We start from the raw sequence: 21,959 nt of genomic DNA, 5'->3' as shown, positions 1-21,959 counted from the left end.
GAGAAATTTGGGTGGTTCCTCCATCCAGGGTTGTAAGTGCTTGAATATGGATTGTTAAGCTACCTCTAGTTGAAGTTTCCCCGGTTATTGAGATAGTTCACTTATTCTATGGAGGCTTCATTGAAGCTATTGAATTCTAAGGTTGTATATCGTCCTCCATAGTCTTCACAATGCTGATTGCTTGTACTAACTGCGTTGGCTTACATTCTGTCGAGTCTCTTTATGAGCTGATCAAATTGAGCATTTATCATGCTTAGGGCATCAACTTCCAGGACCCCTGCTGTTCTCCTTGCGGTTCCTCTTTCATTTGACTAATCATAATTATGATATGCGACCCTCTCTAGAAGTTTAAGTGCTTGTGTCACTGTTTTCTCTATTAGGTCACCTTCTGCAGCTGAATCTACTATGCTCCTTGTAGAGGGTAGTAACCCATTATAGAAATTTTGCATTAGTAGCCAATCCTCTATGCCATGGTGTGGACATTCCCTCTGCAGGTCCTTATATCTTTCCCATGCATCATAGAGTGATTCACCTTCCTTTTGTCTGAAGGTGTTGAGCTCAAGCCTTAGTCTTGCAGTCTTTGCAGGTGGGAAGTACCTTGCTAGAAAAGCTTATGAGACATTTTCCCATGTGGTGAACGTTCCAGCTGGTTGAGAAAGTAACCACTTCCTTGCTCTATCTCGAAGGGAGAATGCGAATGCTCTGAGTCTTATGGCTTGATCAGACACTCCATTCATCTTAAACATGTCACATAGGGCAAGAAAGCACTGGAGGTGATAGTGTGGATCTTCTATTGGTGAACCTCCAAACTAGGTTTGTTGAATCATTTGAAGCCATGCTGGTTTTAACTCAAAGTTGTTGGCTTCCACTATGGGTCTTGTGACACTAGGCTGAAATCCTTGGACAGATGGAGCTCCTTAGTCTCTCAAGAGTCTTGGCCTATCATTATTATTAGCCATGGTTGGAATTTCAGGATTTTCTTGATCATGCTCTTTATGTTTCCTTTCCCTCCTGATGGCTCTCAGAGTTCTATCTATTTCGGGATCACTGTCCAAGATTTCTTCTTCTGGTCTTGTTCTGGTCATATACCAGGTCGGGCACCTGACAGAAAAGAAAAGAAATAAAACAAATCAAATAAAATTAGATAATAAATATAATTGCTTAAATCAACTAAATTGCCTATCGCTCGATATTACTAAAGCCAAATTCCTCGGTAACGGCGCCAAAAACTTGTTTCGCTAGTTTTACAACCCCGCAAGTGCACAGATCGCTAATAAGTAATAAAGTGATTAGTAGAGTATCATTCCCATGAGAAATGTGATTAGTAAGTACCAATCTACACTGTAATTTTAACTGTTTAGGCTATTGAATACTGAGGGAATGAAGGTTGTTTATTTTAAACACTAGAATGATAAACTTAAAATGAAATAATATATCTTGAAATAATTCCGGAATTAAGATTTCACACTTGAATCTTACTATGGATGTTATCTTGTTTATTTACTAGATTGAGAATCGTTTGCCTTGATGGAAATTAATCCTAAGGTATCCTAAGTCCTCTCTCAAGGCACCTAGGGTGTATTTTAATTAACTTAAACCTGACTTTCATGGCGATTAATTTAATTAAAACCCTTTAAGGTCTTTGACCAATTTTGAAATTCCACAAAGGTAATCAGCCTATGTCTATGCCAGATTTTCTAGGTTTAAAATCTTGATTTTCTAATATTAATCTTCACCTTTCAGTCCTTCAATTAATATCTGTAATCAATACTAGGTGGGCACCAACACATAGCATGCATTAAGATCACAAGAAATTAAATCAAGGAACAAATCTCAAATCCAACTTAATGTTTATCCATAATAATGATTACAAACATTACTCTCCCAATTCTAGATTATGAAAGTTAATCACTCATGGTAAGTTCAGCAAACATAATAAAAATGAAGTAAAGAACAATAAAAATCCATTTAAGGAAATGGAATGAAAGAACCAAAGAGGGTTTGCAGCTTTGATTTTGTGGAACTTCTGCTAAAAAAATCCTCCTTGATACTGATATTCTTCTCCTCAATATGACTGAAGAGAGTGCAAAAGCGAGCACTCTTCTGAAACTCCTAAAAAGCTTTATAGAAAGATTGATCTACCTTTTCTTGATATTTTCTGCTACTATTTATAATAGCCGTTCTAGGGTTAGGTCATTTTGAGTCCAAATAGCCTCAGTAGTCTGTTTTGAATGTGTAAACAAAAGTAGGAATTTGGGTTAGGAAATTGGTTGCTGCATGATACACGGCCCGTGTGTCACTACACGGCCCCGGCTATGTAACTTACTAGAGAGGAATGGCGGAGTCTTGCATTGGCATAGAGGTTTACATGGGTCTGTGTTGGCTACATGAGCCTGGTTACACGACCCGTGTACTTTTATTCTCAGAAAATTCTTCAAGTTATGCCCGGCAGAGACTTACACGAGTCTCTACAGATTACACGGGTCCAATTACACGACCCGTGTACTTTTGTTCCTTCATTAGCTCTCTGGCTTTCATCTGGCAGAAGTTTACATGGGTCTGTAGCTTTGCTTACACGACTCGTGTACTTTGTATTAGCAGTAATTCTCAATCTTTTGACCTCTCGAAGCTTCCCTTCACACTCCTATGCTCTGGGACTTTACCAAAACACCTGAAATACTGTAGAAACATGGAATTAATAGCTTGACAATAGAAATTACAAAAACTAATGAAATCAACTACTATGCATGAGATTACTTACCTAAATGCTATGAGATAGTATACAAAACATCTATAAAATTCAAGTGTATCACCCATGTACACCCAACTCATTTAAATCCTTTAGGCAATTCGATGAAATCCCATACTTTATTCTATTCCATAAATTAACTCATCTTTCAACACGTCTAACCACTTATCAGACTTAGTACTTTCCTATAGCTTATGAAAATGAAACTGAATCTTTATGGATTCCTTATATCAAAATCTAACTCTTCTAGGTAAACCACATAATGATTAGCAATTGCTAATCTCTTTCCTCTTTGAGATCTTATTAATGGCTTTTTTTTGTGGTTCACATTTGTTAGTTCTTCATAGGTTAGCTTCTTAAAAGTGTGTTTCATCATTATGTTGTGTAGCATTGTTAGGTCCTTCAACAATTATTGGAACAACATATGGAGTAAGAGTGGATATTGGAACATTAATAGGCACATGAAAATCAACTTTATTTTCTTGTATATCCACATCCTGTCTCTCAACACTCCCACTAATTTCACCATTCTCAAGGAATCTTGCATTACCAGTTTCCACAATTCTTAGACTATGGATTGAAACATAAAACTTATGTCCTTTAGATTTCTCTGGATAACTAATAAAGTATCCACTTATCATTCGAGAATCTAATTTCTTTTCATGTGGATTATAAATTCTTGCTTCCTCTTGATAACTCCAAATATGTAGGTGTCTTAAACTAGGTTTCCTCTAGTCCACAATTCATAAGGTCTTTTAAGACTGCATCACTAGGAACCCTATTTAACAAGTATACAACAGTTTTAAGTGCATATATCCACAATGATACAGGTAAAGAAGAGTTACTCATCAAACTCCCAACCACACATTAAAGTTTGATTTCGCCTTTCCGCCACCCCATTTTGTTGAGGAGTACCTGGCATAGTATATTGTGCACATATGCCACTACTTTCTAAGAATTTTGCAAATGGAGTAGGACATTGTTCCATTTCAGTATGTTTTCCATAGTATTCACCACCTCTATTTGACCTTACTATTTTCACTTTTCTATCTAATTGCCTCTTAACCTTATTTATGTACACTTCAAGTGCATTTATTAATTAAGAAAATAAATATGTCATAATGTAACACCCCTCACCTGTCTATAGTGTAGCCGAGCAAAGCGTGCCACATTCGGTGCCAGAGCACCCTATCTTATCTTGTCCTGTCCATTGTTAATTTTAAATATCATTTATTCATGTGTGGAATTTTTTTATTACAATTTATTTCTGCGGAGACCCGGGCAGAGCCTCCTCTATTTTATTAGCATCTGCCAGGTTTTAATATTTACCTATCAACATAATCATATTCTACTCATTTCCGTATACATCATGTAATTCACAAATTCTCATGTAATTTCAAGAAAAAGATATATTTCCTGCATGTGGAAATCCATATACAAAAATTTACAAATTTTATTTACAATACAAAATATAACTACATGATGTTTATATACAATAAAGCAAAATACTAAGTCTAATACATGGGCCCTACCAACAAAATACAAAATGCTGAGGTGACTCTGGACTGTGGCAGATCTGGACAAAGCTCTGTCAGAACACTACTGCTATTGCTGCTGCTACTGCTGCGACTGTGTCTAGTCTCCAATACCTACGTGATAAAAAATCAACGCGCTAAGCGAATTGCTTAGTGGTGCATAATTTTAAAATAAAGGTAACTAAATAATTAAAATAATTATTCTATATTTAATTTTATAAAATCTAAGTTATTTATGAATTTTTTGCACTTTAGGAACAATTAGATTTAACGGTATCTTTTCTGTTCATTTCTCTTATTTTTAGTCTTAATTAATTTATAACATTTCCCAAGGAACCTATAATAGACTATAAAGGTTGGATACACGGGAGTATACCGGTTAGACATTCATATGTCTACCCTGTATACAACTGCCATATCAGGTACAAGGCCAACGGGCAGGCTTTTAAAGCCAGAAATGAAATTAGGCACAATGGCCAACGGGTAGGCATATAGCCTATAGAACAATCATATCAGTCATATTTTGTCGATCAATGATTATTCATGTAGGTAGTACTGCTATTTGTCGTCCCTAATTGGTATACCAATCGATCCAAGCTATATACATAAGCCTAGGTTTACTTTGGGCAATTAAGCATTATTAATTTCTTATTAGACATTTCATGTCAATTTGTAATGAAAAAGTGGGTCCCACATACATATTTCATGTAATTTAGTGTTTAGCAATATATTAAGGTTAAAACCCTTCCATAAAATAATTTTTCTTATGAACCTTTCTTTAGGTTCAGTTTTAATGTCTTAACATTAACTATCAATTTGTGGCCATTGTTTGGCCATACTTCCTTCATAGAAGTTGTTCCTCTATGTCTTGTCTTTGTTTTACCTTTTTGAATCATGTCATTTGGATTTCTAGAACTCAATTTATGGTCAAATAACTATAACTGGTTCATTTCCTAATTCTGGTTCCTTAACCAGACAACATTTGGACTTAGAATTTACCTAATTAATTGAACAGGTTGCAGCCACTTTTAGGCCTAGTGCTCTTCATAGAAAGTGTTTCCCTATGTCTTTTGGTCACTCAAAATTTTGAATTGCAATTTTTTAGGTTTTGTAGAATTAATTATAGCCAAATCACTTGCCTGGACTCATGTACCCTGTGCCAACAGGATTCCAGTTCAGGTTAGTGGATTTGACTCAACTTTTAGGATTCTTACATTCATAATTTGAGAAAGTTTCTAAGACAAAGTTGGAGCCCTATTTCTTAGGTGTCTAGAACAATATGGCTCATCCCAATTGGAGTTCCCTAGATGGAGATATGACTAAAAGACTGTTCTGGGGTCAAGTGGTCACTTAGGCAATTTCCAGAATTTGCATACTAAATTGACCTAGCCAATTGACCTAGTTCCCTTGATTTTTTGGTTTTGGAAAAAATATGAATTTTGTAGATTTATTTCTTATGGAAAGTTTTCCACTAGTTTCATTGCATTTGGATTTTTGTAGACTAAGTTATGGCCTTTTTTCCAAAACTAGTCGGGTAAGCCTATGTCTAGCAATTTTTGGACAATATGGTTCTGGACAGTTTTGTGACTTAAATTGGGCTAGCAATTTGGTTTGGTTAGAGTCATTTATGGGCTCTGTGTTCTTCATGAAAGATTTAGTCCTATGTCTAATATTTCCAATGGTATAAAATTCAGGTCATTTGGACCTGTCTAGAGGGAGTTATGACCAAATGAATGTGTACTGTTCATTTGGTCATTTTTCTAGGTTCATTGTATGGTCAGCCGGATTGGAACAGTAAATTGGTCAAGTTATGGACAGAATTTGGGCATTATTTCTTCATGAAAAATGGAGTATTTTGGGTCTCGTTTCACCTCCAATTGGCCTCATACCAATTGGAGCAACACTAATTAAGTTATGGCTCAAAAAACATATTGGATTTATAAAGTCTCAAACCTGCAAAGGAAATACACTTCCAATTCATTTCCTCCAGTCTCCCAAACTACAAAATTGGCATACATGACACTTCTAAATATCATCAAATCATCTCAACAAAGTCAAATTCCAGCAATTATGCAAAATCTCCAATAGTTAGATTAAAACCCTAACACAAAGTTCCAATCTCATGCATACCCAAAACAATTCAATTTCTAATGCATATAAGGTCATCAATTAACTTCACTAACCAATTCATAACCATCAAAACTATCAATTTCATTCACTTCTTTTGGTTGCCAAAATTAGTGACCTCATATGTTCATGAATTTCTTTTTGATTTCTTACAATTTCTACTTATCTCAAGTTACTTTCAATGATTAAAAGAAAAGAAAAAAAAGGAGAAAAGGCACTAACCTTATATGGACACTTCTTTAATTTGTGAAAACTCTAAAATTTCTGCTCCTTGTGGTTGCCTAGAGCTTCCTTATGGTGTGGAGACAATTTTTATTAAAGGGATTTATAGAAAATATGGTGAGAAAGGGGAGGAAATCAAGCTCAAAAGCTTGAAAATGGTGGGAGTGGTTTAGAGAGAATTTCGGCCATGGGAGGTTTAGAAGGAAAAAGATGACTTCTTTTGTTAATTTGTCTTCTTTTCATCTCTTTCTTATCCCTTTATATGTGTTTTTTTATTTACCATTGGTTGAATAATTTAAATGATGTCACTATGACATCATACCCATGTAATAATCCTTATTCCTTTTTCTTTTCTTTTCTTTTCCCATTTTTATACATAATTTCATGATTTAATTTATTTTATTTGTTTTAATCTCTCTTATTTTAATTGAAATTTAGGTCAAAATTCGACTCTGGGGTTGAAATGACCAAAATGCCCTTCCTTATGCTTGTCAGGTTATTTTTGGTCTGTACCGATTAATAAATTTTCTTAAATTTTATTTGAAATTTTTAATGTTATTTATATCTCAGTAAACCTTTAATTAAGTCCTAAAAATTATATCTTAGGGTTCCTCGTGGGTCTGGGGTCGGCAACTGACTTCTCAGTTACTTCCTGGTGTGGTCACCCATTGCCGGAACCTTGGCTCATGTAACTCAGTTGCATTTCATTTCTTTTATTTTTTTCTTAATTTTTCTTGTATTTTTTTAACATTTATTCCATCAATTTATGTCTCCTCACTTATAGTTTAAGTGTAGTTTCAGACATTCTGGCTGTCCGAATAGACATTAGTCATCAGAACAGTAGAATGTACGGACTACCTATAGTGAGGGCGTTATAATTCTTTCCCTCATTAAAAATTTCGTCCTCAAAATTTACTTGATGTGAAGAGCTGAGGGAACTATTGCCTCATCATCTCCTTGCTCTCCCATGTTGCCTCTTCTATGTTGCAGTGTCTCCATAGGACTTTCACCAATGGAATTCTTTTATTTTTGAGCTCTTTTGCCTCTCGTGCCAAGATTCTGATTGGTTCTTCTTTGTCACACCTTACCCCTCTGTAAGGCATAACATGATCCCGTAGTATACCTAATGAATTATCAACTCCGTCTACTGATAACTCATTAAATACACTACAAGGGATTTTAAAAACTTTTCTTACTTCTTTTACAGTGGTGAGCACTATTTACAGGTGTTAAAAACCTTTTTGAACTGAAGTGATAGAACTAACACATTTGAATTATTTGGAGTTTCTGTAAAAATTTTGGCAGAGTGCCATCTGTATTTTGGATAAAACAGTTCTTCAAAAAACCTGTAAAAAGCACTTCAATAGATTTCCAAATCTCAACTCCAACATTTTTCTCAACACAACATATTTCTCTAGTCAGATTCACAGTAATTTTTCAAAGACTGAGATAAAGAAAATATAATACAATTTTTATAAGCCAAAATAACTCATAATTATTTTACAACTTCAATGTACAATTTTTATTTACAACTGCTCAAAACCAACAACAATATGTACATACAGTGAACATACATTACATTACAAAATACAAAATATTGGTATACTCATTATACCCGGTAGTCTCTCGCTGGAGGTACTAGCAGCCTAGTCTGCTCATGCTGTCTGTCTACACTGATGACAATAAAAAGCTATCGCTGAGACAATGTCTCAGTGGTGCACAACATTAACCAAATACAATTTAAATCACAATTCATAAGTCATGTAAATAGTGGATACTTAAAACCATAGTTAATTTTAAGACAATAATTGTCAACCAGAATTTAAACTCCATTTCTCAATATCACAATAAATTTCAATAAGTCAGATCATGGTTGAATTCAAAAGACAGTATATGTCAATAAGAATTTAAGTTCATTTCACAATCTCACAATACATATCAATAAATCACACACAGCTTTAATCATGTTCCTAAGTTCAATTCATCCCAAAAGCCAATGGCTAATGAGGTATTCAATTCATCCCAAAAGTTAATGACTAATGAGGAATAACATAGCTAGCTAGCAAAAATATGAGTACTCATTCTATTCGTCCTCAACAGGCACACACCTCAACACTTCAGCCAGAGAGGGAATTTAATTCATCCCACTAGACAAGCTAGCGAGGAATACAATCAATGTACATGATAGCTGTGGTTTCAAACCAATTACAGTGCTTTTCAATCAATAAGTATCCATCAAATATCTTTCAAACCATTTTTTTTCACAATTTCACAACTTAAAACAACAATATGCAAATAGTCATAATTTATTTCAATTGAAAATAATTCAAAAGAAATAGTTGTTGTGCACAAACCTCTGATAACTATCTCCGGGTCTGGACTCAGTATTTCCTTCCCTTTTCCTGAGTCTTTGGTAACTGAGAAACACAATTTGAAGTGTTTCAGTACTAAATTAAACTGTCTTTAACGATAATGTTCGATAAGTAATTCACTGAAGGCTATTATTTGCTCAATCACCTAATATACCGACCCTCGATGCGTTTTAGGTAAATTAGGTTTTAGTGTCATTAATATGTCACATTCGATAGGGTTTAGGGTTGGTACGTTTTACCAAACTCATTTCTATGTATACTGCGTTTCCTTGCATTTTATTGCAAATTGCTGGATTCCGGGATACTAGTTTGACCTAGCCGGACGATCTAGTTCCCTCGATTTTCGGGTTTCGGTCAAAACTACAAACTTGTAGATCTATGTCTTATGGAATGCAGGGAAAAATTTTAGGTCAATCCGAGTTAAGTAGACCAAGTTATGGTCATTATACTATTGCTGGTCAAATGGCATCAAATTAGGTCAATTTGGTCAACTTTGGTTCGGCCAGTTTTTGGACCCGAACTTGTGCAAGCTTTTTGACTTGCTTCTGGTCATTTCTGGGTTTTGGTGTCTTCATAAGACTTGTAGGTATGGGTCTTAACTATTCATGGTTTAAATTTCAGGTCAATTGGACCTGTTTTGAGTGAGTTATGGCCTAAACACTAACTGCTTCCCAATTGGTCAAATTTCAGGCCTCAAATGTACTCAATCCGAATTGGTCATTTTTCATATCACCTTGCAAGCAGAATTTTGGTATGCTTTCTCAATGAAAGTTGGCACATTTTGTGCCTAGTTCCACCTCCAATTGGTCTCATACCAATTGAGGTTACACATTTAAGGTTATTGACTAAAATGCATACTGGCTTTAATTACTTTGCTTATACATGTATCCATTACACATTTAATTGCTATATGTCCACTCCCCTTACAATTTCTGTTTTGGTACATTACCAAAAACCATATTCCACTTCACTTAAATGTCACTTTGGGCAGATTGCAATTATCCTCAATACACCAATTAAACTCACCTTTACAAGTTTTAAGTACAATCACATATACCCTAAACATTACAAATTTTTACATACACTTACACAATCAATCTATACACATATCCATCAATTCTCAAGGTCAATATTCTGCCAATACTTTCATGAACATATACATTTATCCAAGAATCTCAAGGCTGCCAAAAACTTCCTCAACACCAAAATATCCTACAATTTATCAATTTCCATCCAAGTGCAAAAATCACCATATACATATGGAATAACTTACTAGGATATTAAATCACCCTAACCAACATCATTTCTCATCAAATATATGTACAAATATTTCATCAAATACATAACTCCATGGCTGTCCAAAATGAACATCTCAATAACTCTTCAAACCTAAAAATTTTCTTCACAAAACCAACACCCATAACATGAACACAAAGTTTAACAAAGCAATCTTCAAAAATGCTAACTTACCTTATGGTTGGAAATTGCCAAACCTTGATTAAACTTCTTAAATTTGGTATCAAGCTCTTCCTTATGATGTGTAGACAAACTTTCATGAAGAACCCTAAGTGATTGGAGTTGAAATGGAGGAGTTAAGAAAGCTCATGCAAAACGCCCATGGAGATTTTCTTTCTCTTCAATTTGGCTAGGTTGGGAAAATGGAGAAGATGAAGTTTCTGCTGGGTATAGTGGACTTACATCAGCACATTTTGTTGTTTAATTAAATCATTAGTGGCCCACTCACACTAATTTAACTATATAATAAGCTTACATGTGTTATTTACACATTTTTCACTCCATTTTGGCTATTTGTATTAGGTACCCTCAATTTAATTTTTCATTTTATTTTCTAAGTGTAATATTATTTATTTTTAGTAGACATTTAGGTCAAAAGACAATTCAGGATGTCAAATGACCATAATGCCCCTGTTCGGGTTGCATTCCCGATTTTTCGGTAACACCGGGTTTCGTCTGTTTTTCGATTTCTCACTTTTCTTTGTACTAATTATTTAATTTTTCTTTGATCTTACTAATTATATTTATTCTTCAATAAGGGTCTATTTAAGTCCTAAAAATGTTTTCCAGGGTTCCCATGATCGAGGCAGATCAACGGTCCACGCCGTGACTTCCCAGTGCGGTCACCCATCGCTAGGATTCCCGGCTCGCTTAATTTGATTACATTTCTTTGCTATTATTTTTCCTTTGTTTTTCTTATATTTTCTTTTCTTTTATTTCATTATTTTATGTCTCCTCACTCATATTGAAGTGTAGTTCTAGGCATCCTAGCTGTCCGGACAACACTGGTCACCGGAGCAGCAGAACGCACTACCGAACTTAGGGGTGTTACATTCTTCATATGTCAAATCAGGTTGTACAATTATCTCTTCTGCTAAGATGACATGTGAAGAATCTGATCTGTATCTCCTGAGTATTGACACATGGAATACGTTGTGAATCTTGTCCAGTTTAGGTGGTAAAGCTAGCCTATAGGCTACTAGACCCACACGTTCAATGACATCATATGGACCAATAAACCTAGGGCTTAATTTTCCCTTCTTGCTAAATCTTAACACTTTCTTCCAAGGTGATACCTTGAGAAATACCTTATCACCAATCTCATACTCTATGTCCTTTCTCCTCAGGTCGGCATGTAACACCCCTATTTGCATAGCCTGGTAAATTTTACTGTTCCGGTGACCCTTGTCGGTCTAGATAATTAAGGGGATTAGAATCACACTTAAGATAACTAGATAAGCCCTAAACACAAATAATTAGTAATTGTCAATTGGTTAAGTATTAATAAGAAAAACAGAATATAAGAAGTTAAATGAGTTGAGAGTCACAGCGATGGGTGACCTTCTCGGGAAGGATTGCGAGGTCGATTTAAACTCAAATTTCAAATCGTAAAATGTGACGCTACGGTCCTTAGGAGTATTGCGAACATAGTGGATTAGAGAAAATCATGAAAAAGAAGTGTTAAACAAGTCAAATAATTAGGTCAAGGATCCGAAAGAAATATTGAATTATTTACAAACCGAGTCGAACTGGCGAGGGGCAATTTGGTCAATTGACCCCAAAAGCTGACTCCTAACCTAACTGTCAAATAAAATCAGAGAAAAGAAAATTTCAGAATCGGGAATTAAATTAAAGAACTAGGAAAAAATAAATAGAAAAAAAAGAAGAAAAAGGAAAAGTAGAAATTGGTGACATTATTCATGATATCATAAACACTAATTAAAAAAAGAAATAAATTTGGATAATTTTGATCTTCCAAGTGGATTAAAATTGATAAAAAGAAAAAGAAAAGAAAAGAAAAAAGAAAAAAAAAGAAGAGTGTCTTCCTCAAGTTGTCGTCCCATATCTCTTTCTCCCTCACCCTCACTTTCCTCCATTGAAGCTCATTTTGAGCTTGAAGAACTCCTTGATCTAACCATAAATCCCATAGTCCCCTTAATTAAACCTTGTCTTTTAGTCTTGAAAAGAAGCTTGAGCAAGAAAGAAAGAAGAAAAGAAGAAGGGATTGAAGAGTGAAAATCAAAGGTTGAGGTTAGTGAGCAAACTTCCATTTCTTAGTTTAATTTCTATGTTTTTGGTTCAAGTAACTTAGATTTTAACTTAAAATTAAAAGAAAATAATTGTTGGAGGACTAGAGGAAAATTCAGCTAGCTAGGGTTTTGATGTGTGTATGCATGAATTTGATTGAATTCAAAGTGTAGGTAAGCTTGCAAGAGTATAGAAGTAATGTTAGTATTCTTGAAATTAGTTAAATACAATAAATATGTGAATTAGGGTTTGGCACCTAGGGTTTGGAAGAAAAAAATGTGAGAATATGTTAAATGGTGTGTTGGACTTGGTTTGAGGTGAGAAATGGTCATTTGTGACCAATTGGAGCATGTTAGAAGTGTTGGAACCAAATGCAAATTCAGATTGCTTAGAGTCATGCTATAGGCAGCAGGACCAAGGTCCATTTCAGGGACCAAAACTGAAAATTTACAAGTCCAATTGGTGTGAGGCCAATTGGGAATGAAAATAGACACAAAATAGAACATGGCCAAAAAGTGACCATAGCATAGTGAACAAATTGACCAAATCCGGAATTGGCAATCTGACTTGTACCAAAAATGACCAAATTGGCCATAACTTGGGCTAGGCAGGTCTAAATGACCTGAAATTTTACCTGTGGAAATTTATGATATAGGCCTAAAACTTTTATGAATAACACAAACCCAAATTATGCCCTTAACCAAGTCATTTGGCCACCCAAATTTGATGACCTAAAACTGCCAGAACCAGTTTGGTGCCCAGAAATCTGGGTTAAGTCCAATCCGGCAGCCATGATTCAAATGGCTATAACTTGAGCTACAAAACTCCAAATGGAGTGATTCAAAAATGAGAATAAAGTTAAGATAATAAGGAACAATTTCTATGAAGAAAACTTAGCCAAATTCTAAAAGCAAAATGACTAATGGAACAGTGCAACATAAGACACCAAAATTGAAAATTTGCAATTTTGCCTAAAAGACCTAAGTTTTAAGAAAATAACCAAAACCAACAAAATTGGTGACCAAAATGTGGTATGTGAGTATAGTTGGAGTTCCCATACCTTTTAAGCATAAGAAAGTCAATATTTTGACTTGAATAGTACCATAAATAGTAACCTCAACATGAAAATTTGCAAGAATGTAAGTTTAAACATATTGGAATTAGTTATTAGAATTGCTATGAAGTAAAGATACTGAGATACTATAAATTTTGTGTTTCAGCTGAAAAAGACTTGGAAGGTCTAAGAGACGGAGTTGAGGCCTAGAGGCGACTCGCGTCAGGTTTGTGCACAATAAACCTTATTTGAGCATTTTGTTATTGAAAAATTGATTTGGTATGATTTATGAAAATTTGGTGTTAATCATGAATTGTGTTGCCACTTTGTGAATGAAACTATGACTTTGGAAATTTATGGGATTTCTCATGAATTATTTGAATAAAATGTTTGAAATAGATTTTTGATTCACACTTAGCATGACAGTGCCTTATTATTCCTCCTCCATTTACGGGGTGAGATCGATTATTTTTCCTCCCTCTCTGATTTACCAGTTGAGGTTGTTGATCAGATGAGTACTCATTAGCTAGCTAGCCACCTTCCTCATTGATTTCGATTAGTGGGGTTGTAGATTGCTTTGTCGTGGTGTACAACATGGCATTGATCGAAAATTTTGTGTCATGGCTTAATTTGTGTATGAATTGGCAACACTATGTTTATTAAATTGTTTGACCAAAATTGTGCTATAATGAGTTTTGATAATTTGTGAAATATAATTGTGAAATATTTGAATTGTGATTTATTAATGAATGTTTTATGCACTGCATTTCAAATTTTTATTGTGCACCATTGAGTATTTTTATACTCAGCGATAGCTTATTTTGCTGTCGCAGATAAGGGCAAGGAGAAAATAGCAGAGTGAGCTACTACTGAGATAGTGGACTTCACTGATCCTTTTTTTACAGATATTTATTTATACCCTTGTAATTATTTGATGTAAATATTGTAGTGTTCTATGTATCAATGTAAAGTTGAGCAGTTATACAATAAATTGTAATAATGTTATTTTGGGTTTTCTTTTTGTAAATTAAGTACTATATTGCAATGTAAATGAAATTGTAAAGTATTTTGAGATGACAAATTTTTTATTGAATTGTGGAATTATTTTGAAATGGTTTGATTTGAGAATTTTGAGTTGAATTGAGATTATTTGGAGGTTAGGAGTTGTGAAAAATTTATTGGAAGTATTTTTCTCAGGTATTTGAAGAACTATTTTCTCAAAATACAGATGGCACTCTGTCAAAATTTTTATAAAATTTGCGAAAAAATAAAATGGGAAAAAAAAATCTTAACTAGTTTTCAAACTCTAATTAAATGTTTTAATACCTATTAGAAAATGCTCACCACTTATAAAAAGTAAGAAAATGATTTTAAAATCCCTTGTAGGGTACTTAATGAGTTATCGGTAGGTGAAGTTCGGTAGTTCATTAGGTACTCTATGGGATCGTGTTATGCCTTACAGAGGGGTAAGGAGTGACATGGCATATGACTTTTGTCTGTCTGAGGTGGCTTTTAAATTGTCTCTGATGAGTTTCACTTTTTCTTCAGTCTACCTCACCAAGTCTGGGCCCATTACTTTCTCTTCACCCATCTCTGTCCAACATAATGGAGTCTTGAATCTTCTCCCATACAATGCTTCATATGGAGCCATTTTTATGTTGGCTTGGTAGCTGTTATTATAAGCAAACTCTACCAAAGAAAGGTACTTCTCCCAACTTCCTTCAAAGTTAATAATGCAGCTCCGAAGCGTATCCTCCAATACCTAGCATATCATTCATGTCATGTCATTATTATCATTCCTTTAACAATTATAGCAATTCACTAAGTTCTAAGGGTTACCTGAATCACCCTTTCGGACTGTCAATCCATTTGAGGATGAAAAGCCATACTGAAGTGCAGTTGAGTGCCCAATGATTCCTGTTGCTTCTTCCAAAACTTCGAAGTAAACCTTGGGTCTCGATCAGATATGATCAATGTTGCACTCCATGTAACCGTACTACCTCACTTATGTAGATTTCTGCTAATTTTTCCAGTGAATAGTCGGTTCTAATTGGCAGAAAGTGAGCTAACTTCATTAATCTATCTACAATCACCCATATGGTATCATGCTTCTTCTGTGTCAATGGTAGCCCAGTCACAAAATTCATTGTGATGCGGTCCCATTTCCACTCTGGTATAGATATGGGCTGCAGCAACCCCAATGGAACCTGATGCTCAACCTTAACCTGCTGGCGTGTTAGACATCTGATCACAAAATCACCAATCTCTTTCTTCATTCCAGACCACTAATAATGTGCCGTTAGATCATGATACATCTTGGTACTTCCTGGGTGCATAGCATGGAAGCTACTGTGCGCCTCTTTCAAGATATTCTTATTCAGTTCTTCATCTCCTGCTACATAGATTCTGCCTTTATAATACAAGCACCCATCTCCTTTCAGCTCATAATTAGTCTCTTTCCCCTCTTTAACTCTGCCCATAATTGTCATCAGCTTTTCATCCTTTATCTGTGCTTCTTGTATTTGCTGTAGCAAGCTTGGCTTTACACACAACTTAGCCAAAATAGTCCCATCTAGAACTAAGGAAAAGTGAACATTTAGTGCTCTCAAAGCCATCATGGACTTCCTACTCAGCAGCCACTACATTTGCCTTTCTAGAGTGATAGTCGATCACACAGTCATAATCCTTAAGGAATTCAATCCATCTCCTCTGTTTCAGATTAAGTTCCTTCTGGATTGGCAAGTACTTTATACTCTTGTGATTCGTGTACATATAGCACTTCTCACCATATAAGTAATGCCTGAAGGAGAGGAAGCATGTTGATTAGTTCATTAGAGCATTGAATTTCAAAAATTTTCTTCCAGGGTTACATGCATCATACCACATCTGTTATGTGCCTAATTAATTTTAATGCTCAATTGCATATTAAAACACTTTAAATATGTATTAGGATCTATGTTTGCTATTCAAGATTGTGAATTAACAAATTAATTCATTTAAACCCTAGTTTAAAAGAGGAGTTAGTGCACTAACCTCTTTGATGCACTATGGATGTGATTGGTACCTTTAGTGTAACACCCCTATATGCATAGTCTTGTGCAAATCACTATTTTGGTAATTGGTGTCTATCTAGACAGTTGGGATGTTGGGAACTACACTTAAATGATGTTGAGAAGACATAAAATGATAAAATACAAGGTAAGAAAATACAAGAAAAATTAAGAGAAAATAAAAGAGATGAAGTGCAATTAGGTTAAACGAGCTAGAAACCGTAGCAATGGGTGACTGCACGGGGAAGTTATGGCGAGGACTGTTGACTAGCCTTAGATTGCGGGAAACCATAGGAAATATGTTTGGGACCTAATTAAAGATCTGTTGAGGTATAATTGACTTTGAAAATGTCAAAGAAAAATTAGTTAATTGGTATAAACGAAAACAAAAATTTAAGAAAATTGCCGGGACAAGGACTAAATCGGTGTAATTGAAAAATTCAAAATGCAACCCGAAGAGGGGTATTTTGGTCATTTGATACCTAGAGTTGGCTTTTGACCTAAATGTCCATTAAAAATAAGTGGTATTAAACTTTGCAAATAATATGAAAAATGAACTTATGTATAAAATGTAATTAGGGAAAAATAAGGGGTGATTAATGGAAATATTGAAACTTGATTTATTTAGTTAATTAAATAATGATTAGTGGAGATAATGGGGGTATAAATACCCATAGGTGGATAACACTCACCACTTCAACATCTAATTTCTTCATTTCACCCTTCCATGGCCGATTCACACTTAACCATTCTTCCTCCATGGATGGTTGCAAGAAAGCTTCAAATCACCATCATTTTCAACCTTCAATTCAAGCCTTCCTTCACTAAACTTTATCTACACATCTTGGGCAGCATATTAGAAGCAAGAAAGAAGAGTTTTGGTGAAGTTTTAGCAAACTCCAAAAAGAGGTAAGTGCCATTTTCCTTTGCTTGCTTCATTAAAGTTTGTATAGAGGTTGAGAAGTGTTAAATGGTGAAGAAATTTGAAGGATTTAAGGAGTTAATGATGTGTGCTATTTTCAGCAGCCATGGATATTGAAGAAGCTTAATTTCTTTTTACATGTAATTGGTGGGTAATGAAGTTAATTAGGTTATGATATTAGTTGTAAGTGGGAAATTGATGTTTAGAGCTAGAATTTTGAAGGATTGTGCAATGTTGAATTGGGTAGCCACGAAAGGCATAAAAGATTGTTTAATTCTTATATGTAAATTACTATTTGGGAAGTTCATTAAGCTAATTTCATGTACTAGTAATTGATGTCATGTGTATTGTTGATTTTGATTAGTTGAATTAGGGTTTTGATTTGGTTACTTGAAAATTGTATGATTGGTTGGACAATTGACCTAATTGGATTGAGTAAATGTATATTGCTGGACACTTGATCAAATTGAGTTATTGTTGGATATTGATCACATTGGGTTGTTGTTGGACAATTGACCAAATTATAATGTGTATTGCAGGTTATGTTTATTGAAAATAGTATACATTTTAGGTTATAAATGAAAATGTGTGACCTCAATTGGTAGGAGGCCAACTGGACGTAAAATAGGACCTATAATAGACCAATTTTCATGTAGAGGTCATGCCAAAATTCTACCTAGAAAGTGTCCTAAAAAGTAACCAAATCCGGATTGCCTAAAATGTGAACCCAAAATTTGACTATATGAACAATAATCAGTCTTTTGGCTATAACTCATTCAAAACAGGTCCAAATGACCTTAAATTTATACCATTGGAAATCTCAGCCATAGGGCTACAACTCTAATGAAGACACCAAAGCCCAAAAATGTCCATAACCAAGTCAATTTACTTTCCCAAGTTAGGGTACCAAATCTGCCAGAATTGAAATTGACCTAAAAATTACCTAAATTTGCATTGAGAATGCAATCTGGCCAGCCTTAGAAAAATGGCCATAACTTGGGCTACAAAACTCCAAATGGAGTGATTCAAAAAGAGAATTAAAGCTAAGACAATAGGGAACAACTTTGGTGGGGACACTTAGCCAAATTCTCACAGTAACTAGACTAATGGAATAGTAGAAAATAGTAAATCAAAACTGAAATTTGGATTTGCACCAAGGGAAATTAGAAATTGAATTGGCAATCAATGCCAACAAAATTGACATCCAAAATATGGTATATGAGTGCAATTAGAATTACTAAACCTATTTAGTAGGAAAAAGTCAACATTTTAACTTAAATAGTGTAATGAATAGTGACCCAAAATGCAAAATTCAAAAGATATCATTTTAAGCAAATTTAATGCTATAATTAAGTAGGCATGAAATAAATTAATGGATTAATTATGAGATATGGTACTGAAACATTGTAAATTATGTGTTTTAGTTGAAAAAGAGACTGGAAAGGGATCTTAGAGGAAAAAACAAAAAATTGGAGTAAACTAGTCGCCAAAGAGGTTTGTGCACAACTAGTTTTTAATTGATTTTCTTCTAAATATTTCATATGATTAAATAACGTTATTTTCCTTATGTATTATGTTTATCAAGTATTGAATTTAATTCAATGATTATTGAAATTGTTATAGAATGTATGAATTTAGCTTTGTGAAATGGTATTTCAACAATTATTAAGCATTGTTGTGGATTGAATAAATTAGTTTTGGAAAAATTATGATAAAATATGTTTTGAATTGTGATGAGCATAAAAATTATTGGATATTGGAATTGACATTGAATTGAATTGTGTTGTGATTTATGCTCACAAAAAGGACAAAGAGATTCATGATGTTATTTTATATCTTATTATAGATGCTTGATTAAGCTATTACTCGTCTCTCTCATTTGTTGAGGAGACAATGGAGTTAGTTTTGTTTTGATTGCCATGGTACGTGCACATGCTTAGATTCTCCTCTTATTAGAGGTTAGATCTAAGTTTTTCATTGGCCCTTTCCAAAGTTGCATTATTGTGGTATGTAATGTGCCCGATGATTTGATGTCCCCGATCATAGAGAGTTAGAATCCCGATTCGATCTCCCCGACCATAGGGAGTTAGAATCGCCTTAAAGATGGCCCTTACGGATTAGTCTTACATAGTTAGTGAGATAAAGAATGGTTTTTGAATAGTAAAGAATTTTGATTTCAAATGGGATTTATGCATAATTGATTTTATTGAAATTAGTCTTTATTTCCATAGTTGTTGGAATTACTTTAAATGTCCAGTTGCGATTTGATAAATTGAATTTCTTGATCAAAGTCATTTTAACAAATAATTTATATTATTGGCAACGAATATTTTGATTTTTGAAAGTTGATGAATATCTAGATTTCCAAATTCTTTGCTGTAATTTTGCTAAGGTATATTGTACTATATTTTAAATTATAGTTGTGCACCACTGAGTTCACCACTAAGCAATAGTTTTGTATGCTGTTGCAGGTGAAAGTAAAGATAGAGCAACTGAGTGAGATTTCCTGTAGCTGCACCTTCAAAACACATTCAGATTAACTCGGGGTATATCATAGGTATACCCTTGTACATAATTTTTGATATATGCATGTAATTATATGCATGTAATTTATTTGAGCAGTTGTATAAGAATTTTTGTAATATTATTTTGGGTATATAATTAAAATGCAAATTATTATAATATTCAATTTTATTTCTAAGTTTTGTAATAAATGTAATATCCAAATTTCTTCCTGAGTTTTGAAATCCATGTATGGTTTTCTTTATGCTAAGTATGGCTTGAAAAACTGGATTGAGTTAATTGTGTTGAATGGGGATATGAAAATGATTTGCATTGGAGTGGTGGTTGAGTAAAAACATTGGGAGTGTTTTTCTTTGTGGGTTTTGAAGATTTGTTTTCTCAAAATACAGCCGGCACTCTGCCGAAATTTTTAAAAAAATAACGTAGATTTTAAATATCCAAAAATTTGATTTATGACTTAGTATCAAATAAAGGTTTTTAATATTTGTGAAAAATTTACCCACCACTTTCAAAATGAACGAAAATTGTTTTAAAATCCCTTGTAGTATATTTAATGAGTTATCGGTAGGCAAAGTGCGGTTATTCATTAGGTGTACTACAGGATCATGTTATGCCTTACGGAGGGGTAGGGTGTGACATTTAGGAAGCACCTAGGACCCCAAGTATTGTCCCTCTAGCTTGTCCACACTAAGATCACCAATGGGCAGCCCCCAATTAAAAATTGGGTTCTTACCTTTAGAGAGGTTGTATGTGTGTATAGGACACTAAAAAACAATTTCTAGCAATTTTAAATAAAAGGGAATGGAGTGATTCTCTTTGAATTGATGAGAAAAGATGAAGAGAGGAGAGGGAGGAAGAGGTGCCGCCACACATAAGAAAGAATAAGAGTGAGTGTTTCTTCTTTTCTTTTCCCTTTTATAATTAGGTCATCACTTAAACCCTATGCCATATGTCACCTCCATATTGCATCTTATTTTTAATTGACCTAATCACATTAAGCCAAGTGTTAAAGCTAGAATTAATCTTGACTTTGATCATCTTCATGATAGGAAGACAAATGGCAAGCTAATATGGTGCCATGTGTCACCATTTCATAGTGCCACATGTCACCATATGAAAATGACCAAATTACCCTTATGTTGTAATTTTTAGTTCTGAACCCAAAATTATTAGTTCTCCTCTTCAAATCAATTTATATCAAATATAAATTAATTAATTAATCTCTATTAATTAATTTCTCACAATTAAATTCGTATTTAAACACTTTAAATATAAATTTAACTTATACTATACATCCAATAACCTAGATTTGGTTTCAAGTCATGCTAGGGACTTTGCAATCTTATTGCAAACCAAACCTATTTAATTAATCAATTAAACTCTTTAATTAATCAATTAAATCACATTTTACTTGGTGATTATCTTGTGTATGTGTATGACTCACTAGGCTCATCACTAATTGGCAATGAGATATGATATTAACTCTTAATATCATCAGAACTCTTTCTTACCATAAATGATTTCTCTAAATTATTTCAGGTATCTCATAGACCATGGTTGACACCTAGCATAGCGTGCCATGGCTACCCAATCAGTAACAAAGAATACCTTAAATGAACCTTTAATCATATGTTACCATGCACTAGAATCTCTTTGTTACAAAATCTCAATTCGAGCTGGAGTCATGGTTTATGTCAAACCCCATTTTCTATGAATATTATGTTCTCTTTTAATTCCAGTTCTTGATTAATTAGATTTTCTTGTCAGAAACTCTTTTCTAACTAAATCTGTCTATCCTGGCCAGGAACTTAAAACATTGGGAATAATTAAATGAACATAGGACTTTATCCCTATTTACTTAG

General features: G+C 34.1%; 1 non-coding gene across 1 annotated transcript; it reads left to right on the top strand.

Moving 5' to 3' along the window:
• Positions 1-465: 465 nt before the first annotated feature.
• On the top strand, positions 466-572 carry LOC131178049 (small nucleolar RNA R71). Its single transcript, XR_009147180.1, has one exon. It is a non-coding gene; the product is annotated as a small nucleolar RNA R71 (small nucleolar RNA).
• The last annotated feature ends 21,387 nt before the right edge of the window (positions 573-21,959 follow it).

The sequence above is a fragment of the Hevea brasiliensis genome, chromosome 2 (assembly GCF_030052815.1).
Source record: "Hevea brasiliensis isolate MT/VB/25A 57/8 chromosome 2, ASM3005281v1, whole genome shotgun sequence".
Classification (NCBI taxonomy): Eukaryota; Viridiplantae; Streptophyta; class Magnoliopsida; order Malpighiales; family Euphorbiaceae; genus Hevea; species Hevea brasiliensis.
Note: the sequence above shows the minus strand (reverse complement) of the source record. Positions and strands in the feature narration are given on the sequence as shown.